At 35.3% G+C, this 26090-nt stretch overlaps 1 non-coding gene across 1 annotated transcript; it reads right to left on the reverse strand.

Moving 5' to 3' along the window:
• Positions 1-2699: 2699 nt before the first annotated feature.
• LOC137937905 (small nucleolar RNA R71) lies at positions 2700-2806 on the reverse strand. The gene has a single exon (XR_011109692.1). It is a non-coding gene; the product is annotated as a small nucleolar RNA R71 (small nucleolar RNA).
• Positions 2807-26090: the final 23284 nt, after the last annotated feature.

Here is a 26090-nt window from a genome sequence, read left to right on the forward strand (position 1 = left end):
TTCACTTGAGAATTTAATGAGCGTTTGTTATGCTCTTTAAAAGCTTTGGATCCATAGGTCATTTGAATCTTTAACATGTTTCAAGCATGCATATCCATTTTTAAAACATGTGTAGAAAAAATCCTTCATGTAAAATTCCAAGCTTTATAGGGTTGGACTAATGGAATTTCCCAAACATGGATAACAAAACTTTTGCGTTCATTTGTGGTGTGTGAATAGATATTTTTTTATTTACATTAGTTATTATTTTAAATATTTTCCACACATAAACTATAAAATTTTTATTTTGTCGTGATCTTTTTTGCCTTTTTTGTTTACAAGATGAAGGGGGAGCGAAAACTCAAAGTTCTGATTTAAGAAAAAAATGTACGTCTAAAATGGAAATGTGATGGATGCCATATTCTGACATGAGAAAGAGGTTAATTATAATAGAATAACCTTTATAATTGTGTTATAGGTGGTTATTTATCGGGTTTCAAATGAAATGAGGATTTATTGAATTTGGCATTAATCACTGTCGATATTGCATATTTCTCTCTCCTAAATTATATTTCATTATTTTTTAGTCTTATTTCTTCCTGAAATGCTTTTTATAGAATCAATTATGGAATTTCGGGAGAATTTGGGTGGAGAAGAAGATATTTACCAAAATGTCCTTAGTGGAATGGAGGTAATTTCTAGGGCAAATCGTTTTAAAATAAAAAAAATCATATTTAAAGGGAAGGGAAGCGTCGAACGAAGGTGGGAAAGGCAGCGTGAAGAGAAATAGAAACGGAGACCAAAAAAGAGTTTTTTTTTTCTGGAAACAGGGGAGGACCCGAGAGGAGTTCCCCATCGTCGTTCGCCGGGCCAATACCTTTTGCCGCGCCACCGTCGTCCACCGCCGTCCACTGCCGTCCAGCAACCGAGAACAAACCCGAGGAGAGCTCGAGAGAGTCTCCGTCGAGGTGAGTTCGACAATCGTCGCTCGCCAGACTGAGAAGTGATCCGAGAGGGCTTCTCCGGTGCAACTTCCGCTTTCCGCCCATCCTCCGGCGTCAGTTACGTATTTCCGACCATTCCCAGAGCTATTCCGACTCCAACCGAGACTCGAGAGAGCCGGTTAGAGAACGTCAGCTCTATTTCGTTCTTCGCCGAACGTTCCCTCCATCCGTCGGCTTCCAACCTTCGTCGCCGGCGTCGTCTCTACCTCCGGCCACTCACTCTTGCCAACCCGAAGCCATTGATTTCGGGAAATTGCAGCATCCGTGAGAATGAGTTGCTGCCCGAGCGAGAGGAGGAAGAAGGGGAGTAATTCGTCATTATCGAATTTAGTTTTTATATGGTTTGAACTTAGGTTTTGAATGTTAATTGAATCTGATTTGATAATTAAGGTTTATTTAAGATTTGTTTTCTGGATATTTGATTAAATTAGCTAATTAGGGTAGGATTATAATTGAGGTTGGATTTTGGTATTTTAATCCGATTTCTGTCTTTCACTCTATGCACCTGAGAGGGGCTAGATGCAAGGATTGAGAAATCGGATTCGTGATTACGTGGCACTCGAGAGAGGCACGAATCACGGTAAAATCCAGAGTTGATAATTTTAGCATCATCACAATAGAAAATTGATTCTCTGCATTCTATTGTAATCCGCTCTTTGTCATTAACTCTAGGCGCCCGAGAGGGGCTAGACACAAGGATTGAGAATCCGGATTCGTGGTTTCATGGTGCTCGAGAGAGGCACGAATCACGATAAAATCCAGAGTTGACGTTTCCTGTTGTACAAGTAGTTAATTAGATTATTGCTTGATAATGTAGGATATAATTAGTGTTTAGTTCAGATTAATTCATCATATTTGGTTAGGCTAGTTGACTGAAGAATACACAAAATTCAATCCTCCCTGTGGATACGACCCTCGCTTACTGCTAGATTACATGAATGATTCGTACTCTTGCGAGGTATTAAAGCCGATGTAACTAAATTATACATCAAGTTTTTGGTGCCGTTGCCGGGGAGGCACGTATTAAGTGTATTTCTTTGTTCTCCATGGTCTTAGGTTAGATTTATTTTTATTTTATTTTATTTTATTTTCATAATTTTAGCTGGGTGATTTTGTATGGAATTATTTTTATTTCTTCTACTTATTTCATATTTTTAGTAGCGAGTTTGTTAGCTTAATTTGATAGTTCATTTTGTTTCTTTTTGTGTTTTTATGCACGGGTGCCGCTCCCTAGGTGGACCATTAGCTCCCTTTGTTGAAGAGGTAGAACATATTTGTAGGAAAACGCCCGAAGTCAAGTTAGGAGCTACCATGGCCAATCAGGGCGAACCATTACAGTTACCTGCAGCAGGTGACCGTAGAGCCCTGAGGGATTATTCTATCCCATCCCACTTCACATCACCTTCTTGCATTATATTGCCACCCACTACTGCCGCCAGTTATGAGTTGAAACTGGGTGTGATCCAACTCCTCCCTACATTCTATGGGTTGGAGAAGGAGGACCCATATTACCACATCAAGGAATTCTTAGATATTTGTGCAACTTTTAAATTCCAGAATTTCTCAGATGACTCTATCCGGTTAAGACTTTTTCCATTTTCACTTAAGGATAAGGCCAAGTCTTGGCTTAATTCCTTAGAGGTGGGCAGCATTACTTCATGGGACACATTAGTCACAAAATTTTTGTCCAAGTACTTTCCCATTCAAAGAACTACAGCCCTCAGGAGAGAAATCTCCAACTTTATGCAGCAGGAGGGTGAACACTTTTATGAGGCTTGGGAGAAATGGAAGGATTTGATCCGTAGGTGTCCGCATCATGGGTTTGAGAAATGGCATTTAGTGCAATACTTTTATCAAGGTCTTACACCTCAGGTTAGATCCATGGTAGATGCAACGAGTGGTGGGAGTTTGATGGGTAAGAGTGCTAGTGAGGCGTGGGACTTCTTTGAAACGTTGAGTGATCAATCTCAGCAATGGGGTTCATCATTTAATGTTGATAGGAGATCCCACGAAGCCAAAAGAGGGGGGTCTTTACGAGGTTAGTGAAACACCCATGCTCATGGCCAAGATTGAAGGGTTGACTAGAAAAATTGATGCCCTTATGGTGTCCAAGAGTTCACCTTCTCCTAACCCATCTACTGTCTGTGCCATATGCTGTGGTTCATCTCATCCCACACAAATGTGTCCATCTAGTTCATCCTACCTAGAGCTCATTGAGGACTTGAATGCAGTCCAGAATTTTCATAGACCAAACCGGAACGATCCTTTTTCAGAAACATATAATCCGGGTTGGGCTAGGCACCCAAATTTCTCATGGTCCAAGGGTCCACAGGTTGGGGGTCCTCCAGGGTTTACTCAACCCCAAGCTCCGCGCCCACACTTCACTCAACAACCATTGATTCCACAAAAATCTTCACTTGAGGATACACTTCAATTATTCATGCAGAATACACAGTCCTCCATTGCTAAACTTGAAATGCAAGTGAGTCAGTTGGCCAGCCACATGAGTGAACAAGCACAAAATAGACTCCCGAGTCAAACCATTCCTAACCCCAAAAGCACACATGAGGGTGAATTGAGTTCCAAACCCCACCATGAGCAAGCCAAAGCCATAACCACCCTTAGGAGTGGTCATGAGTTGAACAATGGGGTAGGGACCACTATGTCTAAGGAGTCAAAGGATGATAATGGGGACACATCATTGAGTGAAGAACCTCCAAGTTCTCCACCAACAGCCAAGCAGATCCCTAACCAAGTCCCATTAGCTCCTTATCTGCAGAGGTTATCGGGCCCACCTAGGAAAGGAGATAGCATGCATGAAACGATGGAACTGTTTAGTAAGGTTCACATTAACATTCCACTTCTTGATGCTATTAGGCAATTGCCTGCCTATGCCCGATTTTTGAAAGACCTTTGTACACAGAAGAGAAAACAACATGTTAACAAAAAGGTCTTTCTTACTGAGAATGTAAGCTCAATTCTGAAGCATAACACTCCTCCTAAAGTTAAAGATCCTGGATGTCCCACAATTTCATGTGTCATTGGTGAACATACCATCCAGAGAGCTCTTCTTGACTTAGGGGCAAGTGTGAATTTGCTTCCTTTCTTTGTGTACCAGCAATTAGGTTTGGGGGAATTGAAGCCTACTCCCATCATACTTCAACTAGCTGACCGTTCTGTCAAGATACCATGAGGAATAGTTGAATATGTTTTGATAAAAGTGGACAAATTTCTGTTCCCGGTTGATTTCATTGTTCTTGATACAGAACCAGTAGTCAATGTGACCAACCAAATTCCTGTCATCCTAGGACGTCCCTTCTTAGCCACATCTAATGCTATCATTCATTGTAAAAGTGGTGAGTTGGAGTTGTCTTTTGGAAATTTTAAGGTCTCATTGAATGTATTTAATGTCGGGCACCACCCACTTGAGTCTGATGATCTAAGTCCTGCATTTAATATAGAAACTGTTATGCTTGATAACGAATCCACTCTTGAATCTTTTAAGTCTTGCATAACATCTTTAGACATGGACTATTTTGATGAGGAAACATATTTCCAAGAGGTTAATTCTTTACTCAATTTTGTACCTCTGTTGGAGGAAGCATATGAGGTTATCACAACTTAACATCCACAGGATCTTCCTCTTGACTTGGACAAACCTCTTGAAACTTCCAAGTTAGACCTTAAGCCACTTCCTCCCACATTGAAGTATGCGTTCTTGGGACCCATGAACTCATTACCAGTCATTATTTCCTCCTATTTGAGTACTGACCAGGAGGAACAATTGACTGAAGTTTTACAAGCACACAAAGAGGCATTGGGGTGGACTCTTGATGCCTTAAAAAGGATTAGCCCCTCCATATGCATGCATCGTATTCATTTGGAGGAGGGGACTAAAGCCTCATGTGAGATGCAACATAGGTTAAATCCCCATATGCTGGAGGTTGTGAGAGAAGAAGTCATCAGGTTGCTTGTGACAGGAATCATTTACCCTATTTTCGGTAGCACCTGGGTGAGTCCAATTCAAGTTGTCCCTAAGAAAGGGGGGATAACGATAATGAAAAATGAGAGTGGTGAATTGATTCCCACAAGAACTACCACCAAGTGGCGTGTCTGCATTGACTATAGAAAACTTAATTCCGCCACTAGGAAGGATCACTTCCCACTACCTTTCATTGATCAGGTAGTAGAGCGATTGGCCGGCCACAATTTTTATTGCTTCTTAGATGGATACTCCGGCTACAATCAAATTCCCATTGCTCCAGAAGACCAGGAAAATACCACATTCACGTGTCCGTTTGGCACCTATGCTTACAGACGCATGCCTTTTGGTTTATGCAATGCGCCAGCCACTTTCCAATGGTGCATGATGAGTATCTTTTCTGACATGATTGGTGAATTTTTAGAGGTCTTTATGGATGACTTTTCTGTGTTTGGCTCTAGTTTTGATACATGTCTGCACAATCTTTCACTCGTATTGTCCCATTGCATTAAGTCCAATTTAGTCTTGAATTGGGAAAAATGCCACTTCATGGTGAAAGAAGGAATTGTTTTAGGAAATGTAGTGTTTGAGCGGGGTGTAGAAGTGGACAAAGCCAAGGTTGACCTCATTGCCAATCTGCCACCACCTACTTCTATGAAGGGGGTGCGTTCTTTCCTTGGCCATGCTAGGTTCTATAGGCGTTTCATTAAAGACTTTAGCAAAATTTCTCGTCCTTTGACGAATTTACTTGCTCAAGATGTTGCTTTCACCTTTGATGATGCTGTATTCATGCTTTTGAAACACTGAAGAAATGTTTGTCCACTGCACCCATTATCCAACCCCCTATTTGGTCTTTGCCTTTTGAGTTGATGTGTGATGCCTCTGACTATGCATTGGGGGCTGTTTTGGGGCAAAAGACGGATAAAATGCCCTGTGTCATTCAATATGCTAGCCGAACTCTTCATGATACTCAATTGAATTACACTACCACTGAGAAGGAGTTGCTAGCTGTTGTGTTTGCCTTGGACAAATTCAGATCATATCTATTAGGGTCAAAAGTTATAGTGTTCACTGATCATTCTGCTTTGAAGTACTTATTATCCATCAAGGACACTAAACCTCGCTTGATTAGATGGATCTTGCAATTGCAAGAATTTGACCTTGAGATTCGAGATAAGAAGGGTTGTGAGAATGTTGTTGCTGATCATCTATCTAGGATCTGTGTAGTACCTTAGGAATGATTCCTTCCCTGATGAACAACTTTTCCAAGTATCCCAGTTGCCTTGCTTTGCTGACATAGTCAACTATCTTGTAACTCATAAGATTCCTGATTATTGGAGTAAACAAGATAGGTTGAAATTCTTTTCCCAAGTCAAACATTTTTTTTGGGATGACCCTTATTTGTTCAAGGTGTGTTCTGACCAAGTCATTAGGCGTTGTGTACATGAGCAAGACTTTGCCAACATTCTTGAATTTTGTCATTCCCACGCATGTGGTGGACATTTTGGTGCTAGAAAGACAACGGCTAAAGTCTTGCAATGTGGTTTCTATTGGCCTTCATTATTTAGAGATGCCCATGAGTTTTGTCAGGTGTGTGATAAATGCCAACGAACTGGTTGTTTGTCTAGGAAGAACATGATGCCTCTTAACCCCATTCTTATTGTTGAATTGTTTGATGTGTGGGGTATTGACTTCATGGGTCCTTTTCCTGTCTCGTTCGGCTATCAATACATCCTTGTTGCTGTTGAATATGTCTCCAAATGGATTGAAGCTATATCATGTAAGACAAACGATCACAAAGTGGTGGTAAATTTTTTAAAAGAAAATATCTTTAATCGATTTGGTACCCCGAGAGCGATCATCAGTGATGGGGGATCTCATTTTTGTAACAGAGCATTTGAGACCTTATTGAAGAAATATTCCATCACTCATCGGGTGTCCACTCCGTACCACCCGCAAACTTGTGGTCAAGTGGAAATCTCTAATAGGGAGATCAAACGGATTTTGGAGAAGTCAGTTCGCTTTGATAGGAAAGATTGGTCCACTCGATTGGAAGATTCTTTATGGGCCTATCGAACCGCTTATAAGACTCCTATTGGGATGTCTCCATTTCGCCTAGTGTTCGGCAAAGCATGTCATCTACCTGTTGAGCTTGAGCATAGAGCTTATTGGGCCATTAAGACTTTAAATTTTGATTTAACTCAAGCGGGTGAGGAGAGAAAGTTGCAATTGAATGAGTTGGAGGATATACGTCATGATACTTATGAGAATGCCAAACTGTATAAGGAGCGAACAAAGCTTTTACATGATAAATCTATTTTTCGCAAGTCTTTTACTGTTGGGCAGAATGTTTTACTTTATATCTCATGATTGCATTTGTTTCCAGGCTTCCAGGTGGTCCGGTCCATTTGAAGTTACACAGGTGTATCCTCATGGCGCTATTGAGATCCGCAATCATGGAGATGGGTCGAGCTTCAAAGTTAACGGTCAGAGGCTCAAACCGTATCTTGAGAATATCCCCACACCGGAGGAGGTGATGGTGATTTTCTTGGAGGAACCTGTCATTTCATCTTGAATGCATTAGAGTCTTGCTTACGACTATAAACTTAGCACATTGTGGGAAATCCCCACGTTTCTATCCCTTTGTACATTACAGTTTTATTTTTATTTTATTTTTTTTGGTTTATTCATACTCTCTTGCCAGCTGATAGCATAAATGGTTCCGGTAGTCGATGACCCGACTTTTGGTCCCTAGTTTGAGAGGTCTGTACTCAAACAACCGTTCTGGGATTGACTAGTTCAATCTTGAAGTATTGAATGAAAACCTTATGGTGAGTAACTTAAGGACTTGTGTTCAGCGCGTGATTCCTGCTGCCTTCAGTGGCCAGTCACACGGAGATTTCTTCAAAGTGTGATGTGGGATAGCGGTTTCATCTACGGATGATTACCTACGGGTACGGCTGATACGAGTAAACCTTCTTCGAGGAGACTATGTATCATTCCTGGGGGTCTTTATTATTCTTTTTTTTTGTAGTCGTTATAGTGTTTTAACTTTTCCCCATTGAGGACAATGTCAGGTTTAGGTTTGGGGGGGGGGGGGAACGACTCTTTTATGTCTTAGCAATAATTTTCGTTCGATTTTTGTTCGTGGTTTTCAAATTACTCCTCTTAGTATGTGGTTAACATTAGTAGAGTTAAAATAAGTTGTTCAAATGTGTTTCAAAAATTTTCGTAAATTTGTGTAGAATATGCCTATTAGAAATCTGATATCATTTGTTGTGATTCATGAGAATTCAGTGGGATAACTTACTATTGCATTAGACTTGGAACTTAGTTGCAAAAGAGAACATGTAAATCTAGTGTTGATCTATGTTAGTCTGAATAGTCTTGTATGCCTGTTTGAACTCAATCTTTTTTATACCTCAGTGAAATTCCTTGTTGTAATGTATGAATGCGAATGGAAATGTTCTTGCTTGCAAAAGACAGATAACTTCAGAAACAGCCTGGGCAAACCCAGGGACATGCACCAGAACAGTCAGTTACTTAAAAATAAGTGCATGTGCAGTGAAGACGAATACAAAATGGTGGTAATACCAAAAGTATTCAGTGAAAAAAAAATTATGCTGGTAATAGCGTAAAATGGTTTTAAATCTGGAAGCAATGAGTTTCTTAACTTTGAAGATGAATTGTAATTTGAAAGAAGTTGCAAGTCAATATTGAAATTGGTATATTTCTTCTGTGAGATTGTCAGACAACAAGCTTATTCTACTATTTTCTCTTAATTGTGATGTGACCAGGATTTTATTGTTATTGGTTGCCTCTTTGTTCTATTGAAGTAATAGCTTATGGGTCACATTGGTTCAAAGTGGAGTAACAATGAGTGTATTTGGATTGATAATAGGCTATATTTTACACAGGTTTTAATATTTTGCAAGATCTCATATGAATTTCAGATATTTTACGATACTAAGTGTTAGTCATATGCTAATGAGGAGTAAATTTTCTTCAGTTTTTCTTTTTATATTATTGATTTAGATGAATTTTGTGGGTAAATTCCATGCAAACCCTCACGAGACATAACTCATCCACTACTGCAGAGTAGGGGTTTAACGGCTTGTTGCATGCGCTAAATGCAATCGTGCTCCCTACGAAAGTGGCATTTTGTTTTCCTAGGCTTAATTTTGGTTCGATTGTTGTTTTGCTAGGGACTAGCAAAGATTTAGGTTTGGGGGTGTGATAGATGTCATATTCTGACATGAGAACTAGGTTAATTATAATAGAATAACCTTTATAATTGTGTTATAGGTGGTTATTTATCGGTTTTCAAATGAAATGAGCATTTATTGAATTTGGCATTAATCACTGTCGATATTGCATATTTCTCTCTCCTGAATTATATTTCATTATTTTTTAGTCTTATTTCTTCCTGAAATGCTTTTTATAGATTCAATTATGGAATTTCAGGAGAATTTGGGTGGAGAAGAAGATATTTACCAAAATGCCCTTAGTGAAATGGAGGTAATTTCTAGGGCAAATCGTTTTAAAATAAAAAAAATCATATTTAAAGGGAAGGGAAGCGTCGAACGAAGGGGGGAAAGGCAGGGTGAAGAGAAATAGAAACGGAGACCAAAACAGAGTTTTTTTTTTTACCGAAAACAAGGGAGGACCCGAGAGGAGTTCCCCACCGTCGTTCGCTGGGCCAATACCTTCCGCCGCGCCACCGTCGTCCACCGCCATCCACTGCCGTCCAGCAACCGAGAACAAACCCGAGGAGAGCTCGAGAGAGTCTCCGTCGAGGTGAGTTCGACAGTTGTCACTCGCCAGACTGAGAAGTGATCCGAGAGGGCTTCTCCGGTGCAACTTCCGCTTTCCGCCCATCCTCCAGCGTCGGTTACGTATTTTCGACCATTCCCGGAGCTATTCCGACTCCAACCGAGACTCGAGAGAGCCGGTTAGAGAATGTCAGCTCTGTTTTGTTCTTCGCCGGACGTTCCCTCCATCCATCGGCTTCCAACCTTCGTCGCCAGCGTCGTCTCTACCTCCTGCCACTCACTCTTGCCAACCTGAAGCCATTGATTTTGGGAAATTGCAGCACCCATGAGAATGAGTTGCTGCCCGAGCGAGAGGAGGAAGAAGGGGAGTAATTCGTCATTATTGAATTTAGTTTTTATATGGTTTGAACTTAGGTTTTGAATGTTAATTGAATCTGATTTGATAATTAAGGTTTATTTAAGATTTGTTTTCTAGATATTTGATTAAATTAGCTAATTAGGGTAGGATTATAATTGAGGTTGGATTTGGGTTTTTTAATCCGATTTCTGTCTTTCACTCTATGCGCCCAAGAGGGGCTAGACGCAAGGATTGAGAAATCGGATTCGTGATTACGTGGCGCTCGAGAGAGGCACGAATCACGGTAAAATCCAGAGTTGATAATTTTAGCATCATCACAATAGAAAATTGATTCTCTGCATTCTATTGTAATCCGCTCTTTGTCATTAACTCTAGGCGCCCGAGAGGGGCTAGACGGAAGGATTGAGAATCCGGATTCGTGGTTTCGTGGTGCTCGAGAGAGGCACGAATCACGATAAAATCCAGAGTTGACGTTTCCTATTGTACAAGTAGTTAATTAGATTATTGCTTCATAATGTAGGATATAATTAGTGTTTCGTTCAGATTAATTCATCATATTTGGTTAGGCTAGTTGACTGAAGAATACACAAAATTCAATCCTCCCTGTGGATCTGACCCTCGCTTACTGTTAGATTACATGAATGATTCGTACGCTTGCGAGGTATTAAAGCCGATGTAAATAAATTATACATCAAAATGCACAATGCACAAATGTAGAGAGAGAGATTTCCAAAGAATGTCTGTATGTTTTAGAGATCGTATGCACTTTTTCGTTTTTATATCTATGGTTTTGCAATCGTCGGGAAACTGGGGAGGCGGGCAATTTTTAAGTGAGTGTTGTCTTCAAATCCATAAGTCATTTCTTACAAAAATATAGCCCATTACGCATGACAAATCACTTTACAATCATCTATGATTGTTAGCTCAACGTTTTGAATATGGGCAAAATAATGGCTTGTTTGACTCGGGCAAATATCCCACCGCACGTTCACTTGAGAATTTAATGAGCATTTGTAATTCTCTTTAAAAACTTTGGATCCAAAGGTCATTTGAATCTTTAACATGTTTCTGGCATGCATATCCATTTTTAAAACAAGTGTAGAAAAAATCTCCTTCATGTAAAATTCCAAGATATTAATTTTGGACTAGTGGAATTTCCCAAACTTGGATAACAAAACTTTTGTGTTCATTTGTGGTGTGTGAATAAATTTTCTTCATTTACTTTTTTTATTGTTTTAAACTTTTTCTGTACATCAACTATGAAATTTTCATTTTGCTATGATCTATTTCCCTTTTTGTTTACGGGATGAAGGGAGAACGAAAAACACGAAGTTTTGATTTAAGAAAAATGTGTACATCTAAAATGAAAATGCACAATGCACATATGTAGAGAGAGATAATTCCAAAGAGAGTTTGTAATTTTTAGGGATTGTAAGCGCCTTTTCGTTTTTATATATCAGGTTTTGCAATCATCGAGAAAAAAGGGCTGCGGAGGATTTTTAACTTAGTGTTGAATTGCAATCCATAAGTCATTTATACAAAAATATAGCCCGTTATGCATGATAAATCACATTACAATCATCTATGATTAATTATGTCAGCTTTTTGCAAATGGGCAAAATAATAGCATGTTTGACTCAGGTAAATATCCCACCGCAAGTTCACTTGAGAATTTAATGAGCGTTTGTTATTCTCTTTAAAAGCTTTGCATCCATAGCTAGTTTGCATCTTTAACATGTTTCAAACATGCATATCCATTTTTGAAACATGTGTGGACGAAATCTCTTTCTTGAAAAATTCCAAGCTATTAGGGTTAAACTAGTGGAATTTCCCAAAATTGGATAACCAAACTTTTGTGTTCATTTGTGTTGGGTGAACAAAATTTCTTTAATTTTATTTGTTATTGTTTTAAATTTTTTCAATACATCAACTATAAAATTTTCATATTGTTGTAAGCTTTTTGCCTTATTTTCGGGATGAAGGGAGAGCAAAAAGTCAAAGTTTTGATTTAAGCAAAAAGTGTAGAACTAAAATGGAAAAGCACAATGCACAATTGTAGGGAGAGATAATTCCAAAGAGTGTCTGTAATTTTTAGGGATTGTAAGCTCTTTTTAGTTTTTATATCTCAGGTTTTGCAATCGTCAAGAAAAATTGGTGGCGGAGGATTTTTAACTGAGTGTTGAATTGCAATCCATAAGTCATTCCATACAAAAATATAACCCGTTACGCATGATAAATCACTTTACAATCATCTATGTTTGTTAGATCAAATTTTTGAAAATGGACAAAATAATGACTTGTTAGACTCGGGTAAATATCCCACCGCACGTTCACTTGAGAATTTAATGAGCGTTTGTTATTCTCTTTAAAAGCTTTGGATCCATCGGTCATTTGAATTTTTAACATGTTTCAATCATGCATATCCATTTTTAAAACATGTGTAGAAAAAATCTCCTTCATGTAAAATTCCAAGCTTAATAGGGTTGGACTAATGGAATTTCCCAAACTTGGATAACAAAATTTTTGTGTTCATTTGGAGTGTGTGAATAGATATTTTTTATTTAAATTAGTTATTATTTTAAATATTTTCCACACATCAACTATAAAATTTTTATTTGGTTGTGATCTTTTTTGCCTTTTTTGTTTACGGGATGAAGGGGGAGAGAAAACTCAAAGTTCTGATTTAAGAAAAAAGTGTACATCTAAAATGGAAATGCACAATGCACAAATGTAGAGAGAGAGATTTCCAAAGAGTGTCTGTATGTTTTAGGGATCGTATGCAGTTTTTCGTTTTTATATCTAAGGTGTTGCAATCGTCGGGAAACGGGGGAGGCGGGCGATTTTTAACTGAGTGTTGACTTCAAATCCATAAGTCATTTCTTACAAAAATATAGCCCGTTACGCATGACAAATCACTTTACAATCATCTATGATTGTTAGCTCAACGTTTTGAATATGGGAAAAATAATGGCTTGTTTGACTCGGGCAAATATCCCACCGCACGTTCTCTTGAGAATGTAATGAGCGTTTGTTATTTTCTTTAAAAGCTTTGGATCCATAGGTCATTTGAATCTTTAACATGTTTCTGGCATGCATATCCATTTTTAAAACATGTGTTGAAAAAATCTCCTTCATGTAAAATTCCAAGCTTAATAGGGTTGGACTACAGGAATTTCCAAAACTTGGATAACAAAACTTTTGTGTTCATTTGTGGTGAGTGAATAGATATTTTTTATTTACATTAGTAATTATTTTAAATATTTTCCACACATCAACTATAAAAATTTTATTTTGTTGTGATCTTTTTTGCCTTTTTTGTTTAAGGGATGAAGGGGGAGCGAAAACTCAAAGTTCTAATTTAAGAAAAAAATGTACATCTAAAATTGTAATGCAAAATGCACAAATGTAGAGAGAGAGATTTCCAAAGAGTGTCTGTATGTTTTAGGGATCGTATGCGCTTTTTTCGTTTACATATCTAAGGTTTTGCAATCGTCGGGAAACGGGGGAGGCCGGCGATCTTTAACTGAGTGTTGACTTCAAATCCATAAGTCATTTCTTACAAAAAATATAGCCCGTTACGCATGACAAATCACTTTACAATCATCTATGATTGTTAGCTCAACGTTTTGAATATGGGCAAAATAATGGCTTGTTTGACTTGGGCAAATATGCCACCGCACGTTCACTTGAGAATTTAATGAGTGTTTGTTATTCTCTTTAAAATCTTTGGATCCATAGGTCATTTGATTCTTTAACATGTTTCTGGCATGCATATCCATTTTTAAAACATGTGTAGAAAAAATCTCCATCATCTAAAATTCCAAGATATTAGTTTTGGACTAGTGGAATTTCCCAAACTTGGGTAACAAAACTTTTGTGTTCATTTGTGGTGTGTGAATAAATTTTCTTTATTTACTTTTTTTATTATTTTAAACATTTTCCGTACATCAACTATGAAATTTTCACTTTGTTGTGATCTATTTGCCTTTTTTGTTTATGTGATGAAGGGAGAGCGAAAAACTAGAAGTTTTGATTTAAGAAAAATGTGTACATCTAAAACGGTAATGCACAATGCACATATGTAGAGAGAGATAATTCCAAAGGGGGTCTATAATTTTTTGCGATTGTAAGCACTTTTTCATTTTTATATCTCAGGTTTTGCAATAGTCGGGAAAAATGGGTTACGGAGGATTTTTAACTGAGTGTTGAATTGCAATCCATAAGTAATTTCATACAAAATTATAGCCAGTTACGCATCATAAATCACTTTACAATCATATATGATTGTTAGATCAAATTTTTGAAAATGGGCCAAATAATGACTTGTTAGACTCGGGTAAATATCCCACCGCACGTTCACTTGAGAATTTAATGAGCGTTTGTTATGCTCTTTAAAAGCTTTGGATCCATAGGTCATTTGAATCTTTAACATGTTTCAAGCATGCATATCCTTTTTTAAAACATTTGTAGAAAAAATATCCTTCATGTAAAATGCCAAGCTTAATAGGGTTGGACTAATGGAATTTCCCAAACTTGGATAACAAAACTTTTGTGTTCATTTGTGGCGTGTGAATAGATATTTTTTATTTACATTAGTTATTATTTTAAATATTTTCCACACATCAACTATAAAATTTTTATTTTGTTGTGATCTTTTTTGCCTTTTTTGTTTACGCGATGAAGGGGGAGCGAAAACTCAAAATTCTGATTTAAGAAAAAAGTGTACCTTTAAAATGGAAATGCACAATGCACAAATGTAGAGAAAGAGATTTCAAAAGAGTGACTGTATGTTTTAGGGATTGTATGGACTTTTTTGTTTTCATATCTAAGGTTTTGCAATCGTCCGAAAACGGGGGAGGCGGGCGATTTTTAACTGAGTGTTGACTTCAAATCCATAAGTCATTTCTTAAAAAAATATAGCCCGTTATGCATGACAAATCACTTTATAATCATCTATGATTGTTAGCTCAACTTTTTGAATATGGGCAAAATAATGGCTCGTTTGACTCGGGCAAATATCCTACCGCACGTTCACATGAGAATTTAATGAGCGTTTGTTATTCTCTTTAAAAGCTTTGGATCCATACGTCATTTGATTCTTTAACATGTTTCTGGCATGCATATCCATTTTTAAAACATGTGTAGAAAAAATCTCCTTCTTCTAAAATTCCTAGATATTAGTTTTGGACTAGTGGAATTTCCCAAACTTGGATAACAAAACTTTTGTGTTCTTTTGTGGTGTGTGAATTAATTTTCTTCATTTACTTTTTTTATTGTTTTAAACTTTTTCCGTACATCAACTATGAAATTTTCATTTTGATGTGATCTATTTGCCTTTTTGGTTTACGTGATGAAGGGAGAGCGAAAAACTCAAAGTTTTGATTTAAGAAAAATGTCTACATCTAAAACGGAAATGCACAATGCACATATGTAGAGAGAGATAATTCCAAAGAGTGTCTGTAATTTTTAAGAATTGTAAGCACCTTTTCGTTTTTATATCTCAGGTTTTGCAATCGTTGGGAAAAATGGGTTGTGAAGGATTTTTAACTAAGTGTTGAATTGCAATCCATAAGTCATTTCATACAAAAATATAGCCAGTTACGCATGATAAATCACTTTACAATCATCTATGTTTGTTAGAACAAATTTTTGAAAATGGACAAAATAATGACTTGTTAGACTCGGGTAAATATCCCACCGCACGTTCACTTGAGAATTTAATGAGCGTTTGTTATTCTCTTTAAAAGCTTTGGATCCATAGGTCATTTGAACCTTTAACGTGTTTCAAGTATGCATATCCATTTTTAAAACATGTGTAGAAAAAATCTCCTTCATGTAAAATTCCAAGCTTAATAGGGTTGGACTAATGGAATTTCCCAAACTTGGATAACAAAACTTTTGTGTTCATTTGTGGTTTGTGAATAGATATTTTTTATTTACATTAGTTATTGTTTTAAATATTTTCCACACATCAACTATAAAATTTTTATTTTGTTGTGATCTTTTTTGCCTTTTTTGTTTACGGGATGAAGGGGGAGCGAAAATTTAAAGTTCTGATTTAAGAAAAAAGTGAACATCTAAAATGGAAATGCACAATGCACAAATGTAGAGAGAGATATTTCCAAAGAGTGTCTGTATGTTTTAGGGATCGTACGCACTTTTTTCGTTTTTATATCTTAGGTTTTGCAATCGTCGGGAAACAGGGGAGGCGGGCGGTTTTTAACTGAGTGTTGACGTCAAATCCATAAATCATTTCTTACAAAAATATAGCCCGTTACGGATGACAAATCAGTTTACAATCATCTATGATTGTTAGCTCAACGCTTTGAATATGGACAAAATAATGGCTTGTTTGACTCGGGCAAATATCCCACCGCACGTTCAGTTGAGAATTTAATGAGAGTTTTTTATTCTCTTTAAAAGCTTTGGATCCATAGGTCATTTGATTCTTTAACATGTTTATGGCATGCATATCCATTTTTAAAACATGTGTAGAAAAAATCTCCTTCATGTAAAATTCCAAGATATTAGTTTTGGATTAGTGGAATTACCCAAACTTGGATAACAAAACTTTTGTGTTCATTTGTGGTGTGTGAATAAATTTTCTTCATTTACTTTTTTTATTGTTTTAAAATTTTTCCGTACATCAACTATGAAATTTTCATTTTGCTGTGATGTATTTACCTTTTTTTTTTTACGGGATGAAGGGAGAGCGAAAAACTTGAAGTTTTGATTTAAGAAAAATGTGTACATCTAAAACGGAAATGCACAATGCACATATGTAGAGAGAGATAATTTCAAAGAGTGTCTGTAATTTTTAGGGATTGTAAGCACCCTTTCGTTTTCATATCTCAGGTTTTGCAATCGTCTGGAAAAATGGGCTGCGGAGGATTTTTAACTGAGTGTTGAATTGCAATCTATAAGTCTTTTCAAACAAAAATATAGCCCGTTACGCATGATAAATCACATTACAATCATCTATGATTAATTATGTCAGCTTTTTACAAATGGGCAAAATAATGGCATGACTGACTCGGGTAAATATCCCACCGCAAGTTCACTTGAGAATTTAATGAGCGTTTGTTATTCTCTTTAAAAGCTTTGCATCAATAGCTCATTTGCATCTTTAACATGTTTCAAACATGCATATCAATTTTTAAAACATGTGCGGAAGAAATCTCTTTCTTGGAAAATTCCAAGCTATTAGGGTTAAAATAGGGGAATTTCCCAAAATTGGATAACAAAAATTTTGTGTTGATTTGTGTTGGGTGTACAAATTTTATTAATTTATATTTTTTATTTTTTTATTTTTTTCCATACATCAACTATAAAATTTTCATTTTGTTGTAAGCTTTTTGCATTGTTTGTTTTCGGGATGAAGGGTGAGCGAAAAGTCAAAGTTTTGATTTAAGAAAAAAGTGTACATCTAAAATGGAAAAGCACAAAGCACAATTGTAGGGAAAGATAATTCCAAAGAGTGTCTGTAATTTTTAGGGATTGTAAGCTCTTTTTAGTTTTTATATCTCAGGTTTTGCAATCGTCGGGAAAAATTGGTGGCAGAGGATTTTTAACTTAGTGTTGAATTGCAGGCCATAAGTCATTTCATAGAAAAATATAGCCTGTTATGCATGATAAATCACATTACAATCATCTATGATTAATTATGTCAGCTTTTTGCAAAAGGGCAAAATAATGGCATGTTTGACTCGGGTAAATATCCCACGCCAAGTTCACTTGAGAATTTAATGAGCGTTTGTTATTCTCTTTAAAATCTTTGCATCCATAGCTCATTTGCATCTTTAACATATTTCAAACATGCATATCCATTTTTAAAACATGTGTGGATGAAATCTCTTTCTTGCAAAATTCCAAGCTATTAGGGTTAAACTAGTGGAATTTCCCAAAATTGGATAACAAAACTTTTGTGTTCATTTGTGTTGGGTGAATAAATTTTCTTTATTTATATTAGTTTTCGTTTTAAATTTTTTCCATACATCAACTCTAAAATTTTCATTTTGTTGTAAGGTTTTTGCCTTGTTTGTTTTCGGGATGAAGGGAGAGCGAAAAGTCAGAGTTTTGATTTAAGAAAAATGTGTATATCTAAAATGGAAAAGCACAATGCACAATTGTAGGGAGAGATAATTCCAAAGAGTGTCTGTAACTTTTAGGGATTGTAAGCTCTTTTTAGTTTTTATATCTCAGGTTTTTCAATCGTAGGGAAAAATATGTGGCAGAGGATTTTTAACTGAGTGTTGAATTGCAATCCATAAGTCATTTCATACAAAAATTAAGCCCGTTACGCATGATAAATCACTTTACAATCATCTATCGTTGTTAGATAAAATTTTTGAAAATTGGCAAAATAATGACTTGTTAGACTCGGGTAAATATCCCACCGCACGTTCACTTGAGAATTTAATGAGCGTTGGTTATTCTCTTTAAAAGCTTTGGATCCATAGGTCATTTGAATCTTTAACATGTTTCAAGCATGCATATCCATTTTTAAAACATGTGTAGAAAAAATCTCCTTCATGTAAAATTCCAAGCTTAATAGGGTTGGACTAATGGAATTTCCCAAACTTGGATAACAAAATTTTTGAGTTCATTTGTGGGTTGTGAATAGATATTTTTTATTTACATTAGTTATTATATTAAATAATTTCCTCACATATACTATAAAAATTTTATTTTGTTGTGATCTTTTTTGCCTTTTTTGTTTACGGGATGAAGGGGGAGAGAAAACTCAAAGTTTTGATTTAAGAAAAAAGTGTACAGCTAAAATGGAAATGCACAATGCAAAAATATAGAGAGAGTATTTCCAAGGAGTGTCTGTATATTTTAGGGATCGTATACATGTTTTCCTTTTTATATCTAAGGTTTTGATATCGTCGGGAAACGGGGGAGGCGAGCGATTTTTAACTGAGTGTTGACTTCAAATCCATATGTCATTTCTTACAAAAATATAGCCCATTACGCATGACAAATCACTTTACAATCATCTATGATTGTAAGCTCAACTTTTTGAATATGGGCAAAATAATGGCTTGTTTGACTCGCGCAAATATCCCACCGCACGTTCACTTGAGAATTTAATGAGCGTTTGTTATTCTCTTTAAATGCTTTGGATCCATAGGTCATTTGAATCTTTAACATGTTTCAAACATGCATATCCATTTTTAAAACAGGTGTAGAAAAAATCTCCTTCTAGCAAAATTCCAAGATATTAGTTTTTGACTAGTGGAATTTCCAAAACTTGGATAACAAAACTTTTGTGTTCATTTGTGGTGTGTGAATAAATTTTCTTCATTTACTTTCTTTATTGTTTTAAACTCTTTCCGTACATCAACTATGAAATTTTCATTTTGCTGTGTGTTTTTTGCCTTGTTAGTTTTCGGGATTAAGGGAGAGCGAAAAGTCAAAGTTTTGATTTAAGAAAAAAGTGTACATCTAAAACGGAAAATCACAATGCACATATGTAGTGATAGATAATTCCAAAGAGTGTGTGTAATTTTTAGGGATTGTAAGCACCTTTTCGTTTTTATATCTCAGGTTTTTCTAATCGTCGGGAAAAATTGGTGGCAGAGGATTTTTAACTGAGTGTTGAATTGCAATCCATAAGTCATTTCATACAAAAATATACCCCGTTACGCATGATAAATCCCATTACAATCATCTATGATTAATTATGTCAGCTTTTTGCAAATGGGCAAAATAATGGCATGTTTGACTCGGGTAAATATCCCACCGCAAGTTCAGTTGAGAATTTAATGAGTGTTTGTTATTCTCTTTAAAAGCTTTGCAACCATGGCTCATTTGCATCTTTAACATGTTTCAAATATTCATATCCATTTTTAAAACTTGTGTGGATGAAATCTCTTTCTTCCAAAATTCCAAGCTATTAGGGTAAAACTAGTGGAATTTCCCAAAATTGGATAACTAAACTTTTGTGTTCATTTGTGTTGGGTGAATAAATTTTCTTTATATATATTTTTTATTGTTTTAAATTTTTTCCATACATCAACTATAAAATTTTCATTTTGTTTTAAGCTTTTTGCCTTGTTTGTTTTCGGGAAGAAGGGAGAGCGAAAAGCAAAAAAGGAAAAACACAATGCACAATTGTAGGGAGAGACAGTTCCAAAGAGTGTCTGTAATTTTTAGGGATTGCAAGATCTTTTTAGTTTTTATATCTCAGGTTTTGCAATCGTCAGGAAAAATTGGTGGCAAAGGATTTTTAACTGAGTGTTGAATTGCAATCCATAAGTCATTTCGTACAAAAATATAGCCCGTTGCGCATGATAAATTACTTTAAAAACATCTATGATTGTTAGATCAAATTTTTGAAAATGGGCAAAATAATGACTTGTTAGACTCGGGTAAATATACCACCGCACATTCACTTCAGAATTTAATGAGTGTTTGTTATTATCTTTAAAAACTTTGGATCCATAGGTCATTTGAATCTTTAACATGTTTCTGGCATGCATATCCATTTTTAAAACGTGTGTAGAAAAAATCTCCTTCATGTATAATTCCAAGATATTAGTTTTGGACTAGTGGAATTTCCCAAACTTGGATAACAAAACTTTTGTGTTCATTTGTGGTGTGTGAATAAATTTTCTTCATTTAATTTTTTTATTTTTTAAAAATTTTTCCGTACATCAACAATGATATTTTCATTTTGCTGTGATCTATTTGCCTTTTTTGTTTATGGGATGAAGGGAGAGCGAAAAACTCGAAGTTTTGATTTAAGAAAAATGTGTACATCTGAAACGGAAATGCACAATGCACATATGTAGAGAGAGATAATTCCAAAGAGTGTCTGTAATTTTTAGGGATTGTAAGCACCTTTTTCGTTTTTATATCTCAGGTTTTGCAATCGTCGGGAAAAATGGGTTGCGGAGGATTTTTAACTGAGTGTTGAATTGCAATCCATAAGTCATTTCATACAAAAATATAGCCCGTTACGCATGACAAATCACATTACAATCACCTATGATTGTCTGCTCAACTTTTTGAATATGGGCAAAATAATGGCTTGTTTGACTCGGGTAAATATCCAACCGCAAGTTCACTTGAGAATTTAATGAGTGTTTGTTATTCTCTTTAAAAGCTTTGCATCCATAGCTCATTTTCATCTTTAACATGTTTCAAACATGCATATCCATTTTTAAAACATGTGTGGACGAAATCTCTATCTTGCAAAATTCCAAGCTATTAGGGTTAAACTAGTGGAATTTCCCAAAATTGGATAACAAAACTTTTGTGTTCATTTGTGTTGGGTGAATAAATTTTCTTTTTTTTATATTTGTTATTGTTTTAATTTTTTTCCATACATCAACTATAAAATTTTCATTTTGTTGGAAGCTTTTTGCCTTGTTTGTTTTCGGGATGAAGGGAGACCGAAAAGTCAAAGTTTTAATTTAAGAAGAAAGTATACATCTAAAATGGAAAATCACAATGCACAATTGTAGGGAGAGATAATTCCAAAGAGTGTCTGTAATTTTTAGGGATTGTAAGCTCTTTTTAGTTTTTATATCTCATGTTTTGCAATCGTTGGGAAAAATTGGCCGCAGAGGATTTTTAACTGTGTGTCGAATTGCAATCCATAAGTCAATGCATACAAAAATATAGCCCGTTACGCATGATAAATCACTTTACAATTATCTATCATTGTTAGATCAAATTTTTGAAAATGGGCCAAATAATGACTTGTTAGGCTCAGGTAAATATCCCACCGCACGTTCACTTGAGAATTTAATGACCGTTTGTTATTCTCTTTAAAAGCTTTGGATGCATAGGTCATTTGAATCTTTAACATGTTTCAAGCATTCATATCCATTTTTAAAACATGTCTAGAAAAAATCTCCTTGATGTAAAATTCCAAGCTTAATAGGGTTGGACTAATGGAATTTCCCAAACTTGGATAACAAAACTTTTGTGTTCATTTGTGGTGTGTGAATAGTTATTTTTTATTTAAATTAGTTATTATTTTAAATATTTTCCACACATCCACTATAAAATTTTTATTTTGTTGTGATCTTTTTTGCCTTTTTTGTTTACGTGATGAAGGGGGAGCGAAAACTCAAAGTTCTGATTTAAGGAAAAAGTGTACATCTAAAATGGAAATGTACAATGCACAAATGTAGAGACAGATATTTCCAAAAAGTGTCTGTATGTTTTAGGGATCGTATGCAATTTTTCTTTTTTATATCTAAGGTTTTGCAATCGTCGGGAAACGGGGGAGGCTGGCGATTTTTAACCGAGTGTTGACTTCAAATCCATAAGTCATTTCTTAAAAAAATAGAGCCCGTTACGCATGACAAATCAATTTACAACCACCTATGATTGTTAGCTCAACTTTTTGAATATGGACAAAATAATGGCTTGTTTGACTCGGGCAAATATTCCACCGCACGTTCACTTGAGAATTTAATGAGCGTTTGTTATACTCTTTAAAAGCTTTGGATCCATAGCTCATTTGAATCTTTACCATGTTTCTGGCATGCATATACATTTTTAAAACATGTGTAGAAAAAATCTCCTTCATGTAAAATTCCAAGATATTTGTTTTGGACTAGTGGAATTTCCAAAACTTGGATAACAAAACTTTTGTCTTCATTTGTGGTGTGTGAATAAATTTTCTTCATTTACTTTTTTTAATGTTTTAAACATTTTCCGTACATCACCTATGAAATTTTCATTTTGCAGTGATCTATTTGCCTTTTTTCTTTACGGGAGGAAGGGAGAGCGAAAAACTCGAAGTTTTGATTTAAGAAAAATGTGTACATCTAAAACGGAAATGCACAATGCACATATGAAGAGAGAGATAATTCCAAAGGGGGTCTATAATTTTTAGGGATTGTAAGCACCTTTTCATTTTTATATCTCTGGTTTTGCATTCGTTGGGGAAAATGGGTTATGGAGGATTTTTAACTACGTGTTGAATTGCAATCCATAAGTCATTTCATACAAAAATATAGGCCGTTACGCATGATAAATCACATTGCAATCATCTATGATTAATTATGTCAGCTTTTTGCAAATGGGCAAAATAATGGCATGTTTGACTCAGGTAAATATTTCACCGCAAGTTCACTTGAGAATTTAATGAGCGTTTGTTATTCTCTTTAAAAGCTTTGCATCCATAGCTCATTTGAATCCTTAACATGTTTCAAACATGCATATCCATTTTTAAAACATGTGTGGACGAAATCTCTTTCTTGCAAAATTCCAAGCTATTAGGGTTAAACTAGTGGAATTTCCCAAAATTGGATAACAAAACTTTTGTGTTCATTTTTTTTGGATGAATAAATTTTCTTTATTTATATTTGTTATTGTCTTAAATTTTTTCCATACATCAACTATAAAATTTTAATTTTGTTGGAAGCTTTTTGCCTTGTCTGTTTTCAGGATGAAGTGAGAGCGAAAAGTCAAAGTTTTGAAAATGGAAAAGCAGAATGCACAATTTTAGGGAGAGATAATTCCAAAGAGTGTCTATAATTTTTAGGGATTCTAAGCTCTTTTTAGTTTTTATATCTCAGGTTTTGCAATCGTCGGGAAAAATTTGTGGCAGATGATTTTTAACTGAGTGTTGAATTGATATCCATAAGTCATTTCATACAAAAATATAGCCCGTTACACATGATAAATCACTTTACAATCATCTATCATTGTTAGATCAAATTTTTGAAAATAGGCAAAATAATGACTTGTTAGGCTCAGGTAAATATCCCACCACACGTTCACTTGAGAATTTAATGAGCGTTTGTTATTCTCTTTAAAAGCTTTGGATCCATAGGTCATTTGAATCTTGAACATGTTTCAAGCATGCATATCCATTTTTAAAACATGTGTAGAAAAAATCTCCTTCCTGTAAAATTCCAAGCTTAATTGGGTTGGACTAATGGAATTTCCCAAACTCTGATAACGAAACTTTTGTCTTCATTTGTGGTGTGTGAATAGATATTTTTTATTTACATTAGTTATTATTTTAAATATTTTTCACACATCAACTATAAATTTTTATTTTGTTGTGATCTTTTTTGCCTTTTTTGTTTACGGGATGAGGGGGGAGCGAAAACTCAAAGTTCTGATTTAAGAAGAAAGTGTACATCTAAAATGGAAATGAACAATGCACATATGTAGACAGAGATATTTCCAAAGAGTGTCTGTATGTTTTAGGGATCGTATGCAGTTTTGTTTTTTATTTCTAAGGTTTTGCAATCATCGGGAAATGGGTGAGGCGGGCAATTTTGAACTGAGTGTTGACTTCAAATCCATAATTCATTCTTACAAAAATATAGCCCATTATGCATGACAAATCACTTTACAATCACCTATGATTGTTAGCTCCACTTTTTGAATATAGGCAAAATAATGGCTTCTTTGACTCGGGCAAATATCCCACCGCACGTTCACTTGAGAATTTAATGAGCGTTTGTTATTCTCTTTGAAAGCTTTGGATCCATAGGTAATTTGAATCTTTAACATATTTCAAGCATGCATATCCATTTTTAAAACATGTGTATAAAAAATCTCCTTCATGTAAAATTCCAAGCTTAATAGGGTTGGACTAACGGAATTTCCCAACCTTGGATAACAAAACTTTTGTGTTCATTTGTGGTCCCAACCTTGGATAACAAAACTTTTGTGTTCATTTGCGGTGTGTGAATAAATTTTCTTGATTTAATTTTTTTATTGTTTTGAACTTTTTCCTTACATCAACTATGAAATTTTCATTTTGCAGTGATCTATTTGCCTTTTTACTTTACGGGATGAAGGGAGAGCGAAAAACTTGAAGTTTTGATTTAAGAAAAATGTGTAAATCTAAAACAAAAATGCACAATGCACATATGTAGAGAGAGATAATTCCAAAGAGTGTCTGTATTTTTTAGGGATTGTAGGCACATTTTCTCAGGTTATGCAATCGTCGGGAAAAATGGGCTGCAGAGGATTTTTAACGGAGTGTTGAATTGCAATCCATATGTCATACAAAAATATAGCCCGTTACGCTTGATAAATCACATTACAATCATCTATGATTAATTATGTCAGCTTTTTGCAAATGGACAAAATAATGGCATGCTTGACTCGGGTAAATATCCCACCGCAAGTTCACTTGAGAATTTAATGAGCGTTTGTTATTGGCTTTAAAAGCTTTGCATCCATAGCTCATTTGCATCTTCAACATGTTTCAAACATGCATATCCATTTTTAAAACATGTGCGGACGAAATCTCTTTCTTGCAAAATTCCATGCTGTTAGGGTTAAACTAGTGGAATTTCCCAAAATTGGATAACAAAAATTTTGTGTTCATTTGTGTTGGGTGAATAAATTTTCTTTATTTATATTTGTTATTATTTTTATTTTTTTTCCATACATCAACTAAAAAATTTTCATTTTGTGTTAAACTTTTTGCCTTGTTAGTTTTCGGGATGAAGGAAGAGCGAAAAGTCAAAGTTTTGATTTAAGAAAAAAGTGTACATCTAAAATGGAAAAGCACAATGCACAATTATAGGGAGAGATAATTCCAAAGAGTGTCTATAATTTTTAGGGATTGCAAGCTGTTTTTAGTTTTTATATCTCAGGTTTTGCAATCGTCAGGAAACATTGGTGGCAGACGATTTTTAACTGAGTGTTGAATTGCGATCCATAAGTCATTTCATACAAAAATGTAGCCAGTTATGCATGATAAATCACTTTACAATCATCTATGATTGTTAGATAAAATTTTTGAAAATGGGCAAAATAATGACTTGTTAGACACGGGTAAATATCCCAACGCACGTTCATTTGAGAATTTAATGAGCATTTGTTATTCTCTTTAAAAGCTTTGGATCTATAGGTCATTTGAATCTTTAACATGTTTCAAGCATGAATATCCATTTTTCAAACATGTGTAGAAAAAATCTCCTTCATGTAAAATTTCAAGCTTAATAGGGTTGGACTAATGGAATTTCCCAAACATGGATAACAAAACTTTTGCGTTCATTTGT

Source organism: Aristolochia californica, unplaced genomic scaffold (genome assembly GCF_029961685.1).
Source record: "Aristolochia californica isolate CCGP_79_NKW_82.1479 unplaced genomic scaffold, dmAriCali1.0.hap1 SCAF_7, whole genome shotgun sequence".
NCBI lineage: Eukaryota > Viridiplantae > Streptophyta > Magnoliopsida > Piperales > Aristolochiaceae > Aristolochia > Aristolochia californica.